The sequence below is a fragment of the Triticum aestivum genome, chromosome 5A, assembly GCF_018294505.1.
Source record: "Triticum aestivum cultivar Chinese Spring chromosome 5A, IWGSC CS RefSeq v2.1, whole genome shotgun sequence".
NCBI lineage: Eukaryota > Viridiplantae > Streptophyta > Magnoliopsida > Poales > Poaceae > Triticum > Triticum aestivum.
Genome location: NC_057806.1, coordinates 660,230,655 through 660,252,647, shown reverse-complemented (window position 1 = coordinate 660,252,647; position 21,993 = coordinate 660,230,655). Strand labels below are relative to the sequence as shown.

Below are 21,993 nucleotides of genomic sequence, written 5' to 3'. Positions count from 1 at the left end.
GAATCATTCTCAATTCTTGAGCCGGCACATGAGCACGTCTTGAAAACTTTTGGCAACCGTCACATCGTCTGACCAGATCCTCCGCATCAGCATGAGCAGTTAACCAATAGAAGCCATGGCGAAACGCTTTAGCTACCAAAGATTTTGAACCGGCGTGGTGACCACAATCTCCTTCGTGGATCTCACGCAAAATTTCACAGCCTTCTTCAGGAGACACACAGCGTTGAAACGCCCCTGATATACTGCAATGATGCAACTCGCCATTGACAATAGTCATGGACTTGGACCGCCGGACTATCTGTCGGGCCAGAATCTCATCCTCTGGTAACTCGCCCCGGTTCATGTACGCCAGGTAAGGAAGCGTCCAATCCGGAATGACATGAAGAGCTGCCACCAATTGAGCCTCCGGATCAGGAATAGCCAAATCCGCTTCACCAGGGAGCTTGACCGACGGGTTGTGCAGCACATCCAGAAAAACATTGGGCGGGACCGGTTTGCGCTGAGAGCCCAGCCGGCTTAAAGCGTCCGCCGCTTCATTCTTCCGTCGGTCCACGTGGTCCACCTGATAGCCTTTAAAATGACCTGCAACAATATCCACCTCACGATGATATGCTGCCATGAGTGGGTCCTTGGAGTCCCAAGTGCCAGACACTTGTTGAGCCACGAGGTCCGAGTCACCGAAGCACTTAACTCGACTTAGGTTCATCTCCTTAGCCATCCGGAGACCATGGAGCAAGGCTTCATACTCAGCTGCATTGTTAGTACAAGGAAACATTAAGCGGAGAACGTAACAAAACTTATCACCTCGTGGGGAAGTTAATACGACTCCAGCCCCCGAGCCTTCCAATTGCCTGGATCCGTCAAAATGGATGGTCCAATATGTGTGATCCGGCTTTTCCTCAGGTGCTTGCATTTCCGTCCAATCATTGATGAAATCAACCAGTGCTTGAGACTTCACCGCCGTCCGAGGCACATACTTCAATCCGTGCGGCCCAAGCTCTATAGCCCACTTGGCAATCCGGCCAGTCGCTTCCCGGTTCTGGATGATATCCCCAAAGGAGCAGAACTGACCACCGTAATTGGGTGCCCTTGGAAGTATTGCTTAAGCTTCCGGCTTGCCATAAAAACTCCGTACACCAGCTTCTGCCAATGCGGATACCTTTGCTTGGACTCAATGAGTACCTCGCTGATATAATAGACCGGACGTTGAACCGGATGCTCCTTACCTGCCTCCTTTCGCTCCACCACAATAGCCACGCTGACCGCACGAGCATTAACAGCAACATATAGCAGTAACGGCTCCTTGTCAATAGGAGCGGCGAGCACAGGCGGATTGGCCAATTGCCGCTTTAAGTCCTCAAATGCTTCATCAGCAGCAGAACTCCAGACGAACTGATCCGTCTTCTTCAACATATGATACAAAGGGATTGCCTTCTCACCAAGGCGGCTGATAAACCGGCTTAACGCGGCAATCCGGCCTGCCAGGCGTTGAACATCATTGATACACTTCGGTTTAGCCAGGGAGGTGATGGCTGTGATCTTCTCCGGATTAGCCTCAATTCCCCTGTTGGACACCAGAAAACCCAATAACTTGCCCGCCGGTACACCAAAGACACACTTGTCCGGATTAAGCATCATCTTGTACGTCCTTAGGTTATCAAAGGTTTCCTTCAAATCGTCAACCAGAGTCTCCTTCTCCCTGGACTTAACCACGATATCATCCACGTAAGCATGTACATTACGGCCAATCTGCTTGTGAAGACAATTTTGTACACACCGTTGATAAGTTGCCTGGGCACTTTTGAGCCCAAAGGGCATAGACACATAGCAGAAGGCTCCAAAGGGAGTTATGAATGCCGTCTTCTCCTGGTCCTTAACTGCCATTTTGATCTGATGATAGCCAGAATATGCATCCAAAAAACTTAAACGCTCACAACCCGCCGTAGCATCAATGATTTGATCAATACGGGGGAGGGCAAAAGGATCTGCTGGACAAGCCTTATTAAGATCTGTGTAATCCACACACATGCGCCAGGTGCCGTTTTTCTTAAGGACTAGCACCGGATTGGCAAGCCACTCAGGGTGAAAAACTTCAACAATAAAACCAGCTGCTAAGAGCCTGGCTACCTCTTCTCCAATCGCCTTGCGTCTTTCTTCGTTAAACCGGCGGAGGAACTGTTTCACCGGTTTGTATTTAGGATCCACATTAAGGGTGTGCTCAGCGAGTTGCCTCGGTACACCTGGCATGTCAGAGGGCTTCCATGCAAAAATGTCCCGATTCTCACGGATGAACTCGATGAGCGCGCTTTCCTATTTCGGATCCAAGTTGGCACTGATGCTGAACTGCTTTGACGAATCGCCAAGTACGAAGTCAACAAGCTTAGTTTCTGCCGCCGATTTGAACTTCAGGGCCGGATCATGCTCCGTAGTTGGCTTTTTTAATGGAGTCATGTCCGCCGGATCAACATTGTCCTTATAATACTTCAGCTCCTCGGTGGCACAAACCGACTCTGCGTAGGCCGCATCTCCTTCCTCGCACTCCAAAGCAATTTTATGGCTTCCGTGAACCATTATTGTCCCCTTGTGACCCGGCATCTTGAGCTGCAAATACACATAACAGGGCCGTGCCATAAACTTGGCGTAGGCCGGTCGCCCAAACAGGGCGTGATATGGACTTTGGATTTTCACCACTTCAAACGTCAATGTTTCCGACCTGGAATCATGATCATCTCCAAAGGCCACTTCCAGAGCTATCTTACCAACAGGATATGCTGACTTGCCAGGTACCACACCGTGGAACACCGTATTAGACGGTTTGAGATTTTTATCTGTTAGTCCCATACGACGGAAGGTCTCATAGTACAAGATATTAATGCTGCTCCCTCCATCCATGAGCACTTTGGTGAACTTGTAACCTCCCACCTGAGGCGCCACCACCAGAGCCAACTGACCCGGATTATCAACCTGGGGAGGGTGATCCTCTCTGCTCCATATGATTGGCTGTTCAGACCAGCGTAGATAACGGGGCACGGCCGGTTCAACAGAGTTGACTGCCCGCCTCTGAACCTTCCGGTCTCGCTTGTCCAAGCTAGTGGTAAGACATGGTACTGCCCACTATTCAACTGCTTTGGGTTGCTCTGGTAACCTGACTGTTGCTGCTGCTGGTTGTAACCACCCTGGTTGTTCTGATTATTTTGACTATTATGTCCGCCCGGATTACCATTAAATCCTGAACCGGAATTTCCTCCACCGTAACCCGGCCCGGATCCTGAGCCACCGCCGGAGCCGTGATCATACCGGAAAGCATTAGAATTCTTGAACTCCTGCATAATGAAGCAATCCTTCCAAAGGTGGTTTGCTGGCACCTCCTTCGTCCCATGTCTTGGACAGGGCTGGCTCAGTAGATAATTTAGGCGGTCCGGGTTAGGGTTGGGTGCCCCACTGCGATTTTTCGGTTTACCCTTGCGTCGCTGGCCATTGTCCTGCGCGTTGGTATTAGCCACAAAGTCCATGTTACCATCCGCTTTACGCTTGCCTCCACCACCATTGCCTGCCCAGTGATGCTGCTGACCTTTGGAGTTGTTGTTCCTCTTTCCCTTCCCTGCCTTGTCATCATCAGATTCGGGATCCTTGGTACTATCAGAATCAGCATACTTTACCAAAGCAGCCATGAGGGTCCCCATGTCAGTGCAATGGCGCTTCATCCGTCCCAACTTCAGCTTTAGGGGCCCAAACCGGCAGTTGCCTTCTAGGGTTAAGACTGCGGTGTCAGCGTTGATGCGGTCTGATGAATGCAACACTTGTGAGACCCGGCGCACCCAATGAGTCGTCGATTCTCCTTCCTCCTGGACACAGGCAGCTAAGTCTACTATCGACATGGGCTGCTTACATGTATCCTTGAAATTATTGATAAACCGGGTTCGTAATTGGGCCCATGAACTGATAGAATTGGCCGGTAAGCTTTTTAACCAAGTGCGGGCCGTTCCTTCAAGCATCATGGTGAAGTATTTCGCACATGCCGCATCATCCACATCCAGCATCTCCATGGCCATCTCATAGCTCTCCACCCATGTCTCTGGGGGTTGATCCGCCGTGTAATTTGGTACCTTGCGCGGGCCCTTGAAATCCTTGGGTAGGCGCACATTGCGTAAAGCGGGGACAAGGCAAGGCACCCCCAAAGAGCTAGAAGTAACACCGGGTTCGACCGAAATAGTTGGACGAACCGGCGTAAGCTGCCGAGCCTGATATTGTGCGGCTAACTCGGCCTCCCTGCGTGCTCGGGCCCGGTCCACCACTTCCTGAGCGTTATCAGCACCACCCGCCGGGTTGTTGCCGCGGGGTGCTCCACGTCGTTCATTACTTGACACTGCCGGTTCCTCCATACGCCTGCTATAGCTCCGGCTTGGGCGAGGGGTCGAGTGGATCCGGTCGCGGCTGTACGAGTATGCTTCCTGTTGGTCCAAAGCTGTCCTAAGAAGCTCCTTGACCCGTCGCGTCTCTATCGCCTGCGGTGAGTCACCTTCAATTGGAATGGCCTCCAGCCGTGCAGCAGCGGCGACGAGATTGTCCATTGGGTTGGAGTAGTGACCCGGAGGTGTTGAAACAGCCTGAGGTATAACGGTGTTTTGACGAGGCGGATCCATCCGACGAGGCTGAACCGGCGCACCGGTCCCAGGAGCTTCCGCCCGGTTTCCCTCCAGCGGATTACTGGTTCCTGCTCCCGGGGTGTTGAAAAGGTCTCTGGCCTCGAAAACCGGAGGCAAACGGGATCGGTACTTCCTCCTCATGACTTCATGCGACGCGTTCTGGTCCAACATGAGCCTGTAGGCTTGTGCGTCTAGAGCGGCCCGCTCTGTGGCCATCCTGGTATCCTCAGCTGCCAGGTCCGCCTTGGCCTGGGTGATCTGTTCCCTTACCTTTGCAATCTCCGCGTTGTGGACGTCCTGATCCGCCGGATTAGCTTCCGCCATAAGCACAGCCAATGCATCAAATAGCTCTGATAGAACTTGAGCCGGCGGGCGCACAGGGCCTCCTGCCCCGGCAGCCGTCGCCGCTGCTGAACCGGAGGTTGTTGCCGCAGCGGTCGAAGAATGAAGCGCTGCTTGTGTGCCGGCCATGAATATTCCAACTCGGTTGGGCAGATCAGAGGGGTCCGGAATACTGTCGCCGTCGGAACAGCCCCCAATCCGGCCATCTTGTAGCTGATATAGAGATTCGGTTTCTCCGGTTGATGACTCATCGCCGGAGTAAATGACGGTCTCGCCGCCAGATCCCGATCCATCCTCATGACCTCCTCCATGGATGACTCCCACGAAGGCACGCTTCATGGCCGGTTTAACCCGGGCAGATCGCGCACGCTGAGCCGTTTCGACGAGGTCGGTGCAGATATCCGGCTCAGGGCCCGGTTCTCCGATCTTGCCGATGAAAACGTGTATGCCACCAAAGGGGACCCGGTACCCGTACTCAACTGAGCCGGCCTCGGGGCCCCAGCCTGCATCGTCGATGTAAAGCTTGCCGCGACGACTCTTAGTCATCCGGCCTACGGCGTAGCCCTGGAGTCCTTCAAAGCGGCCCTCCAAGAACTTCAAACCATCGTGCGCTAGCCCCACGGTGGGCGCCAACTGTCGTGGTTTTGTCACGGCAGATGTCCTAGAGAAAGGACTTAGTCATGGAGCCATCGCGACGGGTTAGCTTGAAGGGGTTAAAGCGGACATAGGGACGCAAGAGAGTTTATACTAGTTCGGCCCCTTCGATGAAGGTAAAAGCCTACGTCTAGTTGTGATGGAATTGATGGGGTTTCGATGACCAGGGAGCAAACAAGCTTCGCCTATGTCTCGAGTTGTTGTGTGTTGTCCTTGAACCGCCGCCGGGTCGTCCCCTTATATACACGGGTGATGCCCGTCGGTTCACAGAGTCCCAATACCGGCTCATAGATGTGTCCGGTTTGGTCTCTACTTATTCCTAACTTACAATACAAGTTAAATACCAACGCCGGTTTACGGCTACAGGCCTTAAACCGACTGTGGGCCTTGAGCTCTCATCTGCCTTCTTGGGCTTTAACATACTTAACTACTGATGAAGTTAACCCGGCCCAGATAGGCCGGTTTACGCCCAGTAGTGATATCCCCAACATTAGGACCCAAATTGATTTGAACATGTTCATGTCAATCCTTTAGCAAAAATCTTCATCTTCAATATCTTCTTGTAGTTTGTTGAACTGCCGTGATGTCATCTTCTCTGGTTGTTGTAAACCGGCGTGACGTCACCTGTTATAAATCTTTGGGCAAGTCAATCAAAGTCCATACTTTGTTCTTATACATGGATCTCATCTCAGATTTCATGGCCTCCAGCCATTTCGCGAAATCTGGGCTCATCATCGCTTCCTCATAGTTTGTAGGTTCATCATGGTCAAGTAACATGACCTCCAGAACATGATTACCGTACCACTCTGGTGCGGATTTCACTCTGGTTTACCTACGAGGTTCGATAGTAACTTGATCTGAAGTTACATGATCATCATCATTAGCTTCCTCACTAATTGGTGTAGTAGTCACAGAAACAGATTTCTGTGATGAACTACTTTCCAATAAGGGAGCAGGTACAGTTACCTCATCAAGTTCTACTTTCCTCCCACTCACTTCTTTCGAGAGAAACTCCTTCTCTAGAAAGGATCCATTCTCAGCAATGAATATCTTGCCTTCGGATCTGCGATAGAAGGTGTACCCAACATTTTCTTTTGGGTATCCTATGAAGATGCACTTCTCCAATTTGGGTTTGAGCTTATCAGGTTGAAACCTTTTCACATAAGCATTGCAACCTCAAACTTTAAGAAACGACAACTTAGGTTTCTTGCCAAACCATAGTTCATACGGTGCCATCTCAACGGATTTAGATGGTGCCTATTTAATGTGAATGTAGCTGTCTCTAATGCATAACCCCAAAACGATAGCGGTAAATCTGTAAGAGACATCATAGATCGCACCATATCTAATAAAGTACGGTTATGATGTTCGGACACACCATTACTGTCGTGGTTTTGTCACGGCAGATGTCCTAGAGAAAGGACTTAGTCGTGGAGCCATCGCGATGGGTTAGCTTGAAGGGGTTAAAGCGGACACAGGGACGCAAGAGAGTTTATACTAGTTCGGCCCCTTCGATGAAGGTAAAAGCCTACGTCTAGTTGTGATGGAATTGATGGGGTTTCGATGACCAGGGAGCAAACAAGCTTTGCCTATGTCTCGAGTTGTTGTCTGTTGTCCTTGAACCGCCGTCGGGTCGTCCCCTTATATACACGGGTGACGCCCGTCGGTTCACAGAGTCCCAATACCGGCTCATAGATGTGTCCGGTTTAGTCTCTACTTATTCCTAACTTACAATACAAGTTAAATACCAACGCCGGTTTACGGCTATAGGCCTTGAACCGACTGTGGGCCTTGAGCCCTCATCTGCCTTCTTGGGCTTTAACATACTTAACTACTGACGAAGTTAACCCGGCCCAGATAGGCCGGTTTATGCCCAGTAGTGATAGCCCCAACAATTACACTGTGGTGTTCCAGGTGGCATGAGTAGTGAAACTATTTCACATTGTTTTAACTGAAGGCCAAACTCGTAACTAAAATATTTTACTTCTGCGATCATATCGTAGAAACTTATATTTTTGTTACGATGATTCTCCACTTCACTCTGAAATTATTCGAACTTTTCAAATATTTCAGACTTGTGTTTCATCAAGTAGATATACTCATATCTGCTCAAATCATCTGTGAAGATCAGAAAATAATGATACCTGCCGCGAGCTTCAATATTCATTGGACCATATACATCAGTATGCATGATTTACAACAAATCTGTTGCTTGTTGCATTGTTCCGGAGAACGGAGTCTTAGTCATCTTGCCCATGAGGCATGGTTCGCAAGCATCAAGTGATTCCAAAAGTCCATCAGCATAGAGTTTCTTCATGCGCTTTACACCAATATGACCTAAACGGTAGTGCCACAAATAAGTTGCACTATCATTATTAACTTTGCATCTTTTGGTTTCAATATTATGAATATGTGTATCACTACGATCGAGATCCAACGAACCATTTTCATTTGGTGTGTAACCATATATGTAAACAGAACAACAATTTATTCTCTTACTTAAATGAATAACCGTATTGCAATAAACATGATCAAATCATATTCATGCTCGACGCAAACACCAAATAACACTTATTTAGGTTCAACACTAATCCCGAAAGTATAGGGAGTGTGCGATGATGATCATATCAATCTTGGAACCACTTCCAACACACATCATCACTTCACCCTTAACTAGTCTCTGTTGATTCTGCAACTTCTGTTTTGAGTTACTACTCTTAGCAACTGAACTAGTATCAAATACTGAGGGGTTGCTATGAACACTAGTAAAGTACACATCAATAACATGTATATAAAATATACCTATGTTCACTTTGCCATCCTTCTTATCCTCCAATTACTTGGGGTAGTTCCGCTTCCAGTGACCAATCCCTTTGCAGTAGAAGCACTCAGTTTCAGGCTTAGGTCCAGACTTGGGTTTTTCACTTGAGTAGCAACTTGCTCGCCGTCCTTCTTGAAGTTCCCCTTTCTGCCCTTTGTCCCTTTACTTGAAACTAGTGGTTTTGTTTACCATCAACACTTGATGCTTTTCTTGATTTCTACCTTTGTCGATTTCAGCATCACGAAGAGCTTGGGAATTGTTTCTGTTATCCCTTGCATATTATAGTTCATCACGAAGTTCTACTAACTTGGTGATGGTGACTAGAGAATTCTGTCAATCACTATTTTATCTGGAAGATTAACTCCCACTTGATTCAAGCGATTGTAGTACCCAGACAATCTGAGCACATGCTCACTACTTGAGTTATTCTCCTCCATCTTTTAGCTATAGAACTTGTTGGAGACTTCATATCTGTCAACTCGGGTATTTGCTTGAAATATTAATTTCAACTCCTGGAACATCTCATATGGTCCATGACGTTCAAAATGTCTTTGAAATTCTGATTCTAAGCTGTTAAGCATGGTGCACTAAACTATCAAGTAGTCATCATATTGAGCTAGCCAAACGTTCATAACGCCTGCATCTGCTCCTGCAATAGGTTTGTCACCTAGCGGTGCATCAAGGACATAATTCTTCTGTGTAGCAATGAGGATAATCCTCATATCACGGATCCAATCTGCATCATTGCTACTAACATTTTTCAACTTAGTTTTCTCTAGGAACATATAAAAATTAAACGGGGAGCAACATCACGAGCTATTGATCTACAACATAGATATGCTAATACTACCAGGACTAAGTTCATGATAAATTTAAGTTCAATTAATCATATTACTTAAGAACTCCCACTTAGATAGACATCCCTCTAATCATCTAAGTGATCACGTGATCCAAATCAACTAAACCATAACCGATCATCACGTGAAATGGAGTAGTTTTCAATGGTGAACATCTCTATGTTGATCATATCTACTATATGATTCACGCTTGACCTTTCAGTCTCAGTGTTCCGAGGCCATATCTGCATATGCTAGGCTCTTCAAGTTTAACCTGAGTATTCTGCATGTGCAAAACTGGCTTGCATCCGTTGTAGATGGACGTAGAGCTTATCACACCCGATCATCACATGGTGTCTGGGCACGACGAACTTTGGCAACGGTGCATACTCAGGGAGAACACTTTTATCTTGAAATTTAGTGAGAGATCATCTTATAATGCTACCGTCAATTAAAGCAAGATAAGATGCATAAAAGATAAACATCACATGCAATCAAAATATGTGACATGATATGGCCATCATCATCTTGTGCCTTTGATCTCCATCTCCAAAACATCGTCATGATTTCCATCATCACCGGCATGACACCATGATCTCCATCATCTTGATCTATATCAATGTGTCGTCACATGGTCGTCTCGCCAATTATTGCTCTCGCAACTATTGCTATTGCATAGCGATAAAGTAAAGCAATTATTTGGCGCTTGCATCTTATGCAATAGAGAGATAACCATAAGGCTTTTGCCTGTTGCCGATAACTTCAACAAAACATGATCATCTCATACAACAACTTATATCTCATCACGTCTTGACCATATCACATCACAACATGCCCTGCAAAAACAAGTTAGACGTCCTCTACTTTGTTGTTGCAAGTTTTACGTGGCTGCTATGGGCTAAGCAAGAACAGTTCTTACCTACGCATCAAAACCACAACGATAGTTTGTCAAGTTGGTGCTATTTTAACCTTCGCAAGCACCGGGCGTAGCCACACTCGGTTCAACTAAAGTTGGAGAAACTGACACCCGCTAGTCACCTGTGTGCATAGCACGGCGGTAAAACCAGTCTCGCGTAAGTGTACGCGTAATGTCGGTCCGGGCCGCTTCATCCAACAATACCGCTGAACCAAAGTGTGACATGCTGGTAAGCAGTATGACTTATATCGCCCACAACTCACTTGTGTTCTACTCGTGCATATTACATCAACACATAAAACCTGGCTCTGATGCCACTGTAGGGGAACGTAGCAATTTCAAAAAAATTCCTACGCACACGCAAGATCATGGTGATGCATAGCAACGAGAGGGGAGAGTGTTGTCCACGTACCCTCGTAGACCAAAAGCGGAAGCGTTATGACAACGTAGTTGATGTAGTCGTACGTCTTCACGGACCGACTAACCAAGCACCGAAACTACGACACCTCCGAGTTCTAGCACACATTCAGCTCGATGATGATCCTCAGACTCTGATCCAGCAGAATGTCGGGGAAGAGTTCCGTCAGCACGATGGCGTGGTGACAATCTTGATGTTCTACCATCGCAGGGCTTCACCTAAGCACCGCTACAATATTATCGAGGATTATGGTGGAGGGGGGCACCGCACACAGCTAAGAGATCAATGATCAATTGTTGTGTCTGTGGGGTGCCCCCTGCCCCCATATATAAAGGAGCAAGGGGGAGGCGGCCGGCCTAGGAGGAGGGTGCGCCAAGGGGGGAGTCCTACTCCCAGCGGGAGTAGGACTCCTCTTTCCCTTGTTGGAGTAGGAGAGAAGGAAAGAGGGGGAGAGGAACAAGGAAAAGGGGGCTGCACCCCTTCTCCAATTCGGACCAGAGCGGGGGCGCGCGCCTCCTTCCTTTTGGCCTCTCTCCTCTATTCCCGTATGGCCCAATAAGGCCCGTATACTCCCCGACGAATTCTCATAACTCTCCGGTACTCCGAAAAATACACGAATCACTCGGAACCTTTCCGATGTCCGAATATAGTCGTCCAATATATCGATCTTTACGTCTCGACCATTTCAAGACTCCTCGTCATGTCCCCGATCTCATCCGGGACTCCGAACTCCTTCGGTACATCAAAACTAATAAACTCATAATATAACTGTCATCGAAACCTTAAGCGTGCGGACCCTACGGGTTCGAGAACAATGTAGACATGACCGAGACTCATAATATACCCGAATCACTCGGAACCTCTCCGATATCAAAACATAGGCTTCCAATATATCAATCTTCATGTCTCGACCATTTCGAGACTCCTTTTCATGTCCGTGATCACATCCGGGACTCCGAACAACCTTTGGTACATCAAAACATATAAACTCATAATATAATTGTCATCGAAATGTTAAGCGTGCGGACCCTACGGGTTCGAGAACTATGTAGACATGACCGAGACACGTCTCCGGTCAATAACCAATAGCGGAACCTGGATGCTCATATTGGCTCCCACATATTCTAAGAAGATCTTTATCGGTCAAACCGCATAACAACATACGTTGTTCCCTTTGTCATCGGTATGTTACTTGCCCGAGATTCGATCGTTGGTATCTCAATACCTAGTTCAATCTCGTTACCGACAAGTCTCTTTACTCGTTCCGTAATACATCATCCCGCAACTAACTCATTAATTGCAATGCTTGCAAGGCTTAAGTGATATGCATTACCGAGAGGGCCCAGAGATACCTCTCCGACAATCGGAGTGACAAATCCTAATCTCGAAATATGCCAACCCAACAAGTACCTTCGGAGACACCTGTAGAGCACCTTTATAATCACCCAGTTACGTTGTGACGTTTGGTAGCACACAAAGTGTTCCTCTGGTAAACGGGAGTTGCATAATCTCATAGTCATAGGAACATGTATAAGTCATGAAGAAAGCAATAGCAATAAACTAAACGATCAAGTGCTATGCTAACGGAATGGGTCAAGTCATTCACATCATTCTCCTAATGATGTGATCACATTAATCAAATGACAACTCATGTCTATGGTTAGGAAACATAACCATCTTTGATCAACGAGCTAGTCAAGTAGAGGCATACTAGTGACACTCTGTTTGTCTATGTATTCATATATGTATTATGTTTCTGGTTAATACAATTCTAGCATGAATAATAAACATTTATCATGATATAAGGAAATAAATAATAACTTTATAATTGCCTCTAGGGCATATTTCCTTCAGTCCCTGACACCCTGAGGCATTATATGGGGGCATGTGAAATTGGTTCAGCTCTGGGGCCAGTGGTTGAAGTAGATGTGGAACACATTTATTCTAAGGAAGAAATTAGAGTGAAAGTGGGAGTGAGGGACTTACACAAAATTCCTGCTGGCACTGAGATAACTACTAAAGATTTGCTGCTTTATGATATTGGTTTTGAGTTTGATTCCATAGCAGAACAGGGGTGGTACAAGTTCGAAGAGGGGAATAAAAAGAAAATCTTTGACTACCTTGATTTGGAAAGCTGTGAAACACAGACGGAGAATGAGATGCAGAAAAAAAGTAAACAAGCTGAGTTTGGGAAGTCCTTGGTGAGCCTGGGGAGTTTGGGGTTGAAACAATATGAACAAGTGGTGCTTAAAGCAGGAGACACGGGTCAGAAAAATGAGATACCCAAGGAAAGGATAGGAATAGGGTTTGCTGGAGAAGGCCAGGGTGAAGAAGAAAGTTTGAAGGCTAGGCTTCAGAAAGCAGAGGAACTTGCAGCAAGGCAGACTGCTCAACTTATGCTGGAGGAAAAAAAGGAAGGAAATGGAAATTATAAGAAAAACCTTAGAAAAAGAGGTCAAGAGACAACATGAACTGCTGCAAATCAATATGAAGGCAAGTGAAGAGGTGAGAGGGTCACAGTCAGGGGAGAAAATTATTGGAGATGAAGATGAAAAATAGGACACTGAGGGAGGGGCAGTAGCAGAAGGCAGGCTGGAAGAGGAAGAGGGAATGACAGACTTGGAACTAATGGAATAGGCTGTGGGGCTAGGATATATGGAGCCTGTGGATTACACTGCTAGTCAGGAAATTGAATCTTTTGAAACAAATATCAAGAAGGCTGCCATAGGAGAACTGCAATCCCAAGAAGAAGAAGACTTGAGAAGATGTGCTAGACTGAAAGGCAAAGAGGACAAAAAAATCACTGATTTGGCTAAAGAGAGAGTAGCACAGAAAAACAACTATGGTGAGTTTACTCCTTCTGGTATTGTTTCTAGATCTAATAATATCCTGCAGCAGATTGCTGAGGGGGTTGGGGTTAGTTTGGGAAATAAACCTGACATTGTTAATCATAATTTGGAATTGATTAAAATGGCTGAACAGGCAAGGGTTGATATGTGGTTAGCAGACTACAATAATAATCAGAAACAAACCTCTCTACCTGAGGAGCATAATATCATTGATACTGGAGAACACTCTCTGGAAGATTTGCTAGAAGTTGGGGAAAATGAGAGAGAAGAGGAAGAGAATGAAGAATGGGAATTAATTAAAGAGCTTTTCTCATCAAAAAAAGAGAAGAAAAAAGGTAAAACTACCAGAGGTTCTGGAGTTAAAATTGCCTCTGCTATCAAAACCTTAGAATCTTCTGATAGGAAAAAAAGAAAAAAAGATGAGGGGTATCTTTTGGAATATGAGAGGATTTGGGGGTGATATCAAAAAAAGGTTTTTGAGGGAGATGATCATGGATATGAGAGTTGATTTCTTGGGTCTGCAAGAGACCATGAGACAACAATTTTCTAGAAATGATTTACAACAAATTTGTGCAGGAAGGGATTTCCACTGGCATTTCACTCCAGCTAGGGGGAAATCTGGTGGCCTTCTGTTGGGAGTCAACTATACCACATTAGATGTGATTTCTCAGGATGAAGGAGATTATCACATAAAAATGACTGTTCAGGATGTTAAAAATAGGTTTATTTGGGATTTAGTAGTGATCTATGGAGATGCACAACCAGAAATGAAAGCGCTATTTCTGGCTGAGTTATCCAGAGTATTTCAAACCTGTGTTAATACAATTTTGATTGGAGGTGACTTCAATATTATTAGAAAAGCTAGTGAGAAAAATGAACCAGGATCCCCTGGGCATTGGAGTTTTCTTTTTAATGCTATTCTGGAACAAGCTGGGGTGAGAGAGCTTGATATGAATGGGAGACAATTCACTTGGGGGAATAATATGCACAACCCTACTTTTGAAAAACTAGATAGGATACTTTTTAGCGTTGAGTGGGAAGAGGTATACCCCTTAACGCAAGTAACATCTTTGACTAGAGAGAAGTCTGATCACACTCCTCTTTACTTGGATTCTGGAGATTTCCAAAAAACTGAGCCAATTTTCATATTTGAAAATGCCTGGTTTTTGAGAGAAGGGATTGATGAAATTGTACAGAAAGTTTGGAATGATCCTAACATTAAGGGAGACAGCATAGATAGATTGTTGGGAAAGTTTAGAAAACTAAGACCTAAATTTAAAGGGTGGAACAGAAACATGAATGCATGGTATTTTGAACTAAAGAAAGATATCCTGCTTAAATTGGATATTATTGATAAAAATAGTGAGGTTAATGGCCTTACATCCGCTGATAGAAAAGAGCAGATAGATTTAAGAGCTCAGCTTGATAGACTTCTTAAGCAGGAAGAGGCTAAATGGAGACAGAGAGCCAAAATTGATGAAATACTAGAGGGATAGTAATACTAAATTCTTTTCATGCCAAGGCAAATGGGAGGCTTAGAAGGAACAAAATCAATAGATTAGAGCAAGCTGAGGGGATAATAGAAGGGGATAAAAACTTGATAGACTATATCACTACTTTTTACAAAAATTTATTTGGTTCACCAGATAATTCTTCTGTTTAAATTAATATTGATAATCCCATTATGATTCAAGAGGGATGTGAAAAAAATTAGTGGAGGAATTCTCTTTGGAGGAAATTAAGAAGGTTGTCTTTAAAATGACACACAATAAATCCCCTGGACCAGATGGCTTCACTGCTGAATTTTATCAGCATTATTGGGATCTGGTGAAACTTGTTTTAAAAGCTTTGTTGGATGACTTTGCCAATAGGAAAATTGATATTAGTAGACTAAACTATGGGACTATAGCCCTAGCCCCAAAAGGGACAGATGCTAATCAAATACAGAAATTCAGGCCAATTTTTTTGCTAAATGTCTGCTTTAAAATCATCACAAAAGTGTTAATGAATAGGCTGAATTTGGTAGCTATTGATGTTATTTCTCCTGTTCAAACTGCTTTTATTAAGGGCAGGTATATTATGGATGGAGTTTTGATCCTTCATGAGGCTTTGAATAGCATAAAAAAGAAAAAACAAAGTGCTATGCTTCTGAAAATTGATTTTGAAAAGGCCTATGACAAAATCAAATGGTCCTTTCTTTTTCAAATGTTGAAAGTGAAGGGATTCCCAGATAAATGGATTGATTGGGTCATGGAGACTATTAGAGGGGGGAACGTTTGTGTCAAGGTTAATGAGAACCTAGGAAAATACTTTATCACTGATACGTCCATTTTGCATCATGCTTTTATATCGATCTATCGCATTATGGACTGTTATTTCACTCTATATCACAATACTTATGGCTATTCTCTCTTATTTTACAAGGTTTACATAAAGAGGGAGAATGCCGGCAGCTGGAATTCTGGTCTGGAAAAGGAGCAAATATTAGAGACCTATTCTGCGCAACTCCAAAAGTCCTGAAACTCCACGGAATGTCTTAGAAGAAATAAAGAAAAATCCACGCCAAAGATGAAGGCCAGGGGGCCCACACCCTGCTCACGAGGGTGGGGGGCACGCCCCCCTAGGGCGCGCCCCCCTACCTCGTGGGCCCCCTGGTGGCTCTCCGACACCCATCTTCTCCTATATGAGGTCTTTCGATGAGAAAAAAATAAGAAGGAATTTTTTGGGACGAGACTCCGCCGCCACGAGGCGGAACCTTGGCGGATCCAATCTAGAGCTCCGGCAGAGCTGTTCTGCCGGGGAAACTTCCCTCCCGGAGGGGGAAATCATCACCAACGCTCCTCTCATCGGGAGAGGGCAATCTCCATCAACATCTTCATGAGCACCATCTCATCTCCAAACCCTAGTTCATCTCTTGTATCCAATTCTTGTCTCAAAGTTTGGGATTGGTGCTAGTAGGTTGCTAGTAGTGTTGATTACTCCTTGTAGTTGATGCTAGTTGGTTTAATTGGTGGAAGATCATATGTTCAGATCCTATATGCATATTATTACCCCTCTGATTATGAACATGAATATGCTTTGTGAGTAATTACGTTCGTTCCTCAGGACAAGGGAGAAATCTTGCTATGAGTAGTCATGTGAATTTGGTATTCATTTGATATTTTGATAAGATGTATGTTGTCTAGCCTCTAGTGGTGTTATGTGAACGTCGACTACATAACACTTCACCATTATTTGGGCCTAGAGGAAGGCATTGGGAAGTAATAAGTAGATGATGGGTTGCTAGAGTGATAGAAGCTTAAACCCTAGTTTATGTGTTGCTTCGTAAGGGGATGATTTGGATCCATATGTTTCATGCTATGGTTAGGTTTACCTTAATACTTTTGTTGTAGTTGCGGATGCTTGCAATGGAGGTTAATCATAAGTGGGATGCTTGTTCAAGTAAGAACAACACCCAAGAACCGGTCCACCCACATATCAAATTATCAAAGTATCGAACGTGAATCATATGAACGTGATGAAAACTAGCTTGACGATATTCCCATGTGTCCTCGGGAGCGCTTTTCCTATTATAAGAGTTTGTTCCGGCTTGTGCTTTGCTACAAAAGGATTGGGCCACCTTGCTGCACTTTATTTACTTTTGTTACTTGTTGCTCGTTACAATCTATCTTATCACAACACTATCTGTTACCACTTATTTCAGTACTTGCAGAGAATACCTTGCTGAAAACCGCTTATCATTTCCTTCTGCTCCTCGTTGGGTTCGACACTCTTACTTATCAAAAGGACTACGATAGATCCCCTATATTTGTGAGTCATCAATCACCCATAAAGGATTGAGACAGGGGGACTCTCTATCCCCTCTAAACTTTGACCTGGCTGCTGATGCCCTGGCAATTATGTTAGACAAAGCCAGAGAAAATGGGCTGGTGAAGGGGGTCCTGAATGAATACATACCAAATGGGGTCAATATGTTGTAATATGCAGATGATACCATCTTCCTATTGCAAGATGATACAGAAAGTGCACACAATTTGAAATATATTTTATGTCTATTTGAGCAAATGTCTGGTTTAAAGATCAATTTTCATAAAAGTGAGTTTTTTTTTTGTTTGGAGAGGCTACTGATAAGAAAGATGAATATGCTAGAATTTTCACATGCCCAGTGGGTGCCTTGCCCATGAAATATCTAGGGCTGCCTATAGATAAGAATAGAATTTGTAACAAGCATTGGAAACCTCCAGAGAGTAAGATGGAGAAAAAATGTACGACTTGGCAAGGTAGATTGCTTGCCAGTGCAGGGAGAGTTACATTGATTCAGTCAGCTCTCACAGGCATCCCATATTTTATGATGTCCTTCTATGGGCTCCCCATTGGGGTTGAAAAACGCATGGATTTTTTCAGGGCCATACTTCTATGGAAAGAAGATGATCAAAAAAGAAAATACCATTTGGTGAAATGGTCTGAGGTGTGTAGGCCAAAAGATATGGGGGGCCTGGGGATCCAAAATCTTGCATGCATGAACAAAGCATTGCTGAGTAAATGGTGGTGGAAATTATATATAACTGAGGGGTTGTGATAGGACATTATTTGCAAAAAAAAATATTAAGAATAGAAATCTGGGCACTGTTCAGGCCAAACAGGGAGATTCCCAGTTTTGGAGGGATATACTAAAACACAGAGACCATTTTGTTTCTTTATGCAAATTCAAAATTGGGAATGGAGATAGAACTCGCTTTTGGGAAGATTGGTGGATTGGCACTGCTCCATTAAGCAAAAAAATTCCTAGGCTTTATGATCTTTGTTTTGATAAGAAGAAAACAGTTAAAGAAGTTTTTGACAATGATCTAGATAATGTGCAATTTAGAAGAACTTTATTGGGAGACGCTAGAGAGCTATGGGGACATATTAAAGAAGCATGTAGATCGGTGACTTTGAATGAGGATAAAGACGAAATAAAATGGTCTCTGACTAAAAAAAGAGTGTATACTGTAAAATCTTTCTACAGGCATCTGATTGAAAATGATGTCAAATATCCACACATGTATATGTGGAAGATTAAAACGCCACCCAGAATCAAGGTGTTCATGTGGTTGGCTCTTAGGAAAAGTATCCTTACAAAAGATAATCTGCTTCGTAGGGGGTGGAAAGGAGATGATAAATGTCCTTTTTTTGGACGTAAAGAGAATATAAATCATCTTTTTCTATCCTGTTCAGTTGCTAGACTATTGTGGAACATCTTAAAATGTGCTTTCAATCTGAGAGACATTCCAGAAACCCTGGAAGCTATCATGAAAACCTGGATAAATACATTTGGGAAAGATGAAAAAAGTTTGGTCATTATAGGTGTTTCAGCGATTTGCTCGATTATCTGGAAATTAAGAAACAGTGTTATTTTTTACAACAATAGGGTAAATGACCCCTGTGTTCTTGTTACTCTGTTTCTCAAAAATTTAAATGATTGGAATATTTTCCAGACAAATCCCGCAAGAAGTAAGATGATGGAGGCTAGAGTGAAGCAAGTAAGTATGGTGGCGGAAGAAGTGTTCAAAGCAGCCTATGGGTGGCGCCTGAAGACTGGGAGAATCCAGGGGTGATCACAGGAAGACCCCGTTGCTGCGATGAAAGAGCTTCTGCCATTACTTCTAGCTTGCTTTCTTTTGCTTTTCAGACAGTTTATGGTCTTGTATGAATCTTTGATAAGACTGTAGTCCTGATGTATGCCTCTGTTCCTAATAACAGAGTTGTAAGTGTTCCGGGGACTGGATTTCTCTCTGAATTCAGGCCTCGGACCACTCCCGAAGGTTCTTTTGCCTTGAGGGTTTCATGAGGGGAAGGGGTGGCTTTTCCTCCTTCCTTAGTTTGGCAATTGAAATTTCGTAGGGGAGTGGAGTGTTATGCTTTGTCTTTTAGTTTCTCTTTCTGCTTTGTAATAAGACATGGTGATTTCTTTTAATGGAAATCGGAGAGAATGCTCTCTTTTGTCAAAAAAAATTGGAGTGTGTGAATCCCATGTTGATCGATGGTTCCACTCCGGACACCGAGGAGCAGCTAGATACTACTAACGATGCGGAACACCTGCTTCTCCTAGGCCTGGCCTGCAGCAACCCAAACCCGTCAGACTGTCCAACCATGCCTGATGTGGTGCGAGTCATCGCCAAGTCGGCACCGCCACCACAGGTGCCTCCTCAGAAGCCAAGATTTGTGTGGCCGCCTCAGGAAGAGGGACGTTCAGCGGCCTCCGATGATGGTGGTAGCACGGGTACATCGATAATGAGTAATCTCGACAATAGTATGGCAAGTGCCACCGGAGGACATGCCTCATTTCAACTCCAACACTCGATCTATGTCACGGCAGGCAGTGCCTCTGGTCCATGAGGAAATGCTGAGGAGCATATAGTAAAAATGAAAATTCACTTGTTGCTTTTAATGTTGATGTGATTTTGCTTAGTAATTTATGAAGCTTGAGTATTTGTTATGTAGTAGTATAAGTTATTGTCACGAGTCATATGTATGAAAGAAATAAATATATCAGATTAGATTGCCTTTGCTGTAGACAGCTTGGAAAGTCATAGTTTGATGTCCAACAAAATATGATAAACATAATCAAGCCCTTAAAGTTATGTTGATGTCCAATCCATTATCGTAGTATTTAAGAAATTTTGTGTAGCTTTATAATCTTCAGAAACCTGCTTCACACCCATATGGTCTCATCTCATGAGCTGATTTCTTAGAGCGCATGGGGCAATAGTGATATTATTTGGAGAGTTGTTCTCTTGGTCCATTTTAGTGAAGTTTATGAAGGAAATATGCCCTAGAGGCAATAATAAAGTTATTATTTATTTCCTTATAATCATGATAAAAGGTTTATTATTCATGCTAGAATTGTATTAACCAGAAACGTAATACATGTGTGAATACATAGACAAACAAAGTGTCACTAGTATGCCTCTACTTGATTAGCTCGTTAATCAAAGATGGTTATGTTTCCTAACCATGAACAATGAGTTGTTATTTGATTAACGGGATCACATCATTAAGAGAATGATCTGATTGACATGACCCATTCCATTAGCTTAGCACCCGATCGTTTAGTATGTTGCTATTGCTTTCTTCATGACTTATACATGTTCCTGTAACTATGAGATTATGAAACTCCCGTTTACCGGAGGAACACTTTGGGTACTACCAAACGTCACAAGTAACTGGGTGATTATAAAGGAGTACTACAGGTGTCTCCAAAGGTACATGTTGGGTTGGCGTATTTCGAGATTAGGTTTTGTCACTCCGATTGACGGAGAGGTATCTCTGGGCCCTCTCGGTAATGCACATCACTTAAGCCTTGCAAGCATTGCAACTAAATGAGTTAGTTGTGGGATGATGTATTACAGAACGAGTAAAGAGACTTGCCAGTAACGAGATTGAACTAGGTATTGGAATACCGACGATCGAATCTCGGGCAAGTAACATACCAATGACAAAGGGAACAACGTATGTTGTTATGCGGTCTGACCGATAAAGATCTTCGTAGAATATGTAGGAGCCAATATGGGCATCCAGGTCCCGCTATTGGTTATTGACCGGAGACGTGTCTCGGTCATGTCTACATTGTTCTCAAACCCGTAGGGTCCGCACGCTTAAGGTTACGATGACATTTATATTATGAGTTTATGCATTTTGATGTACCGAAGGTTGTTCGGAGTCCCGGATGTGATCACGGACATGACGAGGAGTCTCGAAATGGTCGAGACGTAAAGATTGATATATTGGAAGCCTATGTTTGGATATCGGAAGTGTTCCGGGTGAAATCGGGATTTTACCGGAGTACCGGGAAGGTTACCGGAACCCCCCGGGAGGTAAATGGGCCATGATGGGCCTTAGTGGAAAAGAGAAGAGGCAGCCCTACATGGGCTGCGTGCCTCCCCCTTCCCCTAGTCCTATTAGGACTAGGAGAGGTGGCCGGCCCCCTCTCTCTCTTTTCCCCCTCCGCAAATCCTATTCCAACTAGGATTGGGGGGGGGGGGGGAATCCTACTCCCAGAGGGAGTAGGACTCTCCTGGCGCGCCACACCTTGGCCGGCCAGCCTCCCCCCTCTAGTCCTTTATATACTGAGGCAGAGGCACCCTAGAACACACAAGTTGATCCACGTGATCTATTCCTTAGCCGTGTGCGGTGCCCCCAGCCACCATAGTCCTCGATAATACTGTAGCGGAGTTTAGGCGAAGCCCTGCTGCTGTAGTACATCAAGATCGTCGCCACGCCGTCGTGCTGACGGAACTCTTCCTCGACACTTTGCTGGATCGGAGTCCGGGGATCGTCATCGAGCTGAACGTGTGCTCGAACTCGGAGGTGCCGTAGTTTCGGTGCTTGATCGGTTGGATCGTGAAGACGTACGACTACTTCCTCTATGTTGCATCAACGCTTCCGCAGTCGGTCTGCGTGGGTACGTAGACAACACTCTCCCATCTCGTTGCTATGCATCACATGATCTTGCGTGAGCGTAGGAAATTT

General features: G+C 44.7%; 1 pseudogene; it reads left to right on the top strand.

The window, feature by feature from the left end:
- The window catches only part of LOC123101744 (probable L-type lectin-domain containing receptor kinase S.5), a 36,117-nt pseudogene extending 16,257 nt beyond the window's left edge, over positions 1-19,860 (top strand).
- The last annotated feature ends 2,133 nt before the right edge of the window (positions 19,861-21,993 follow it).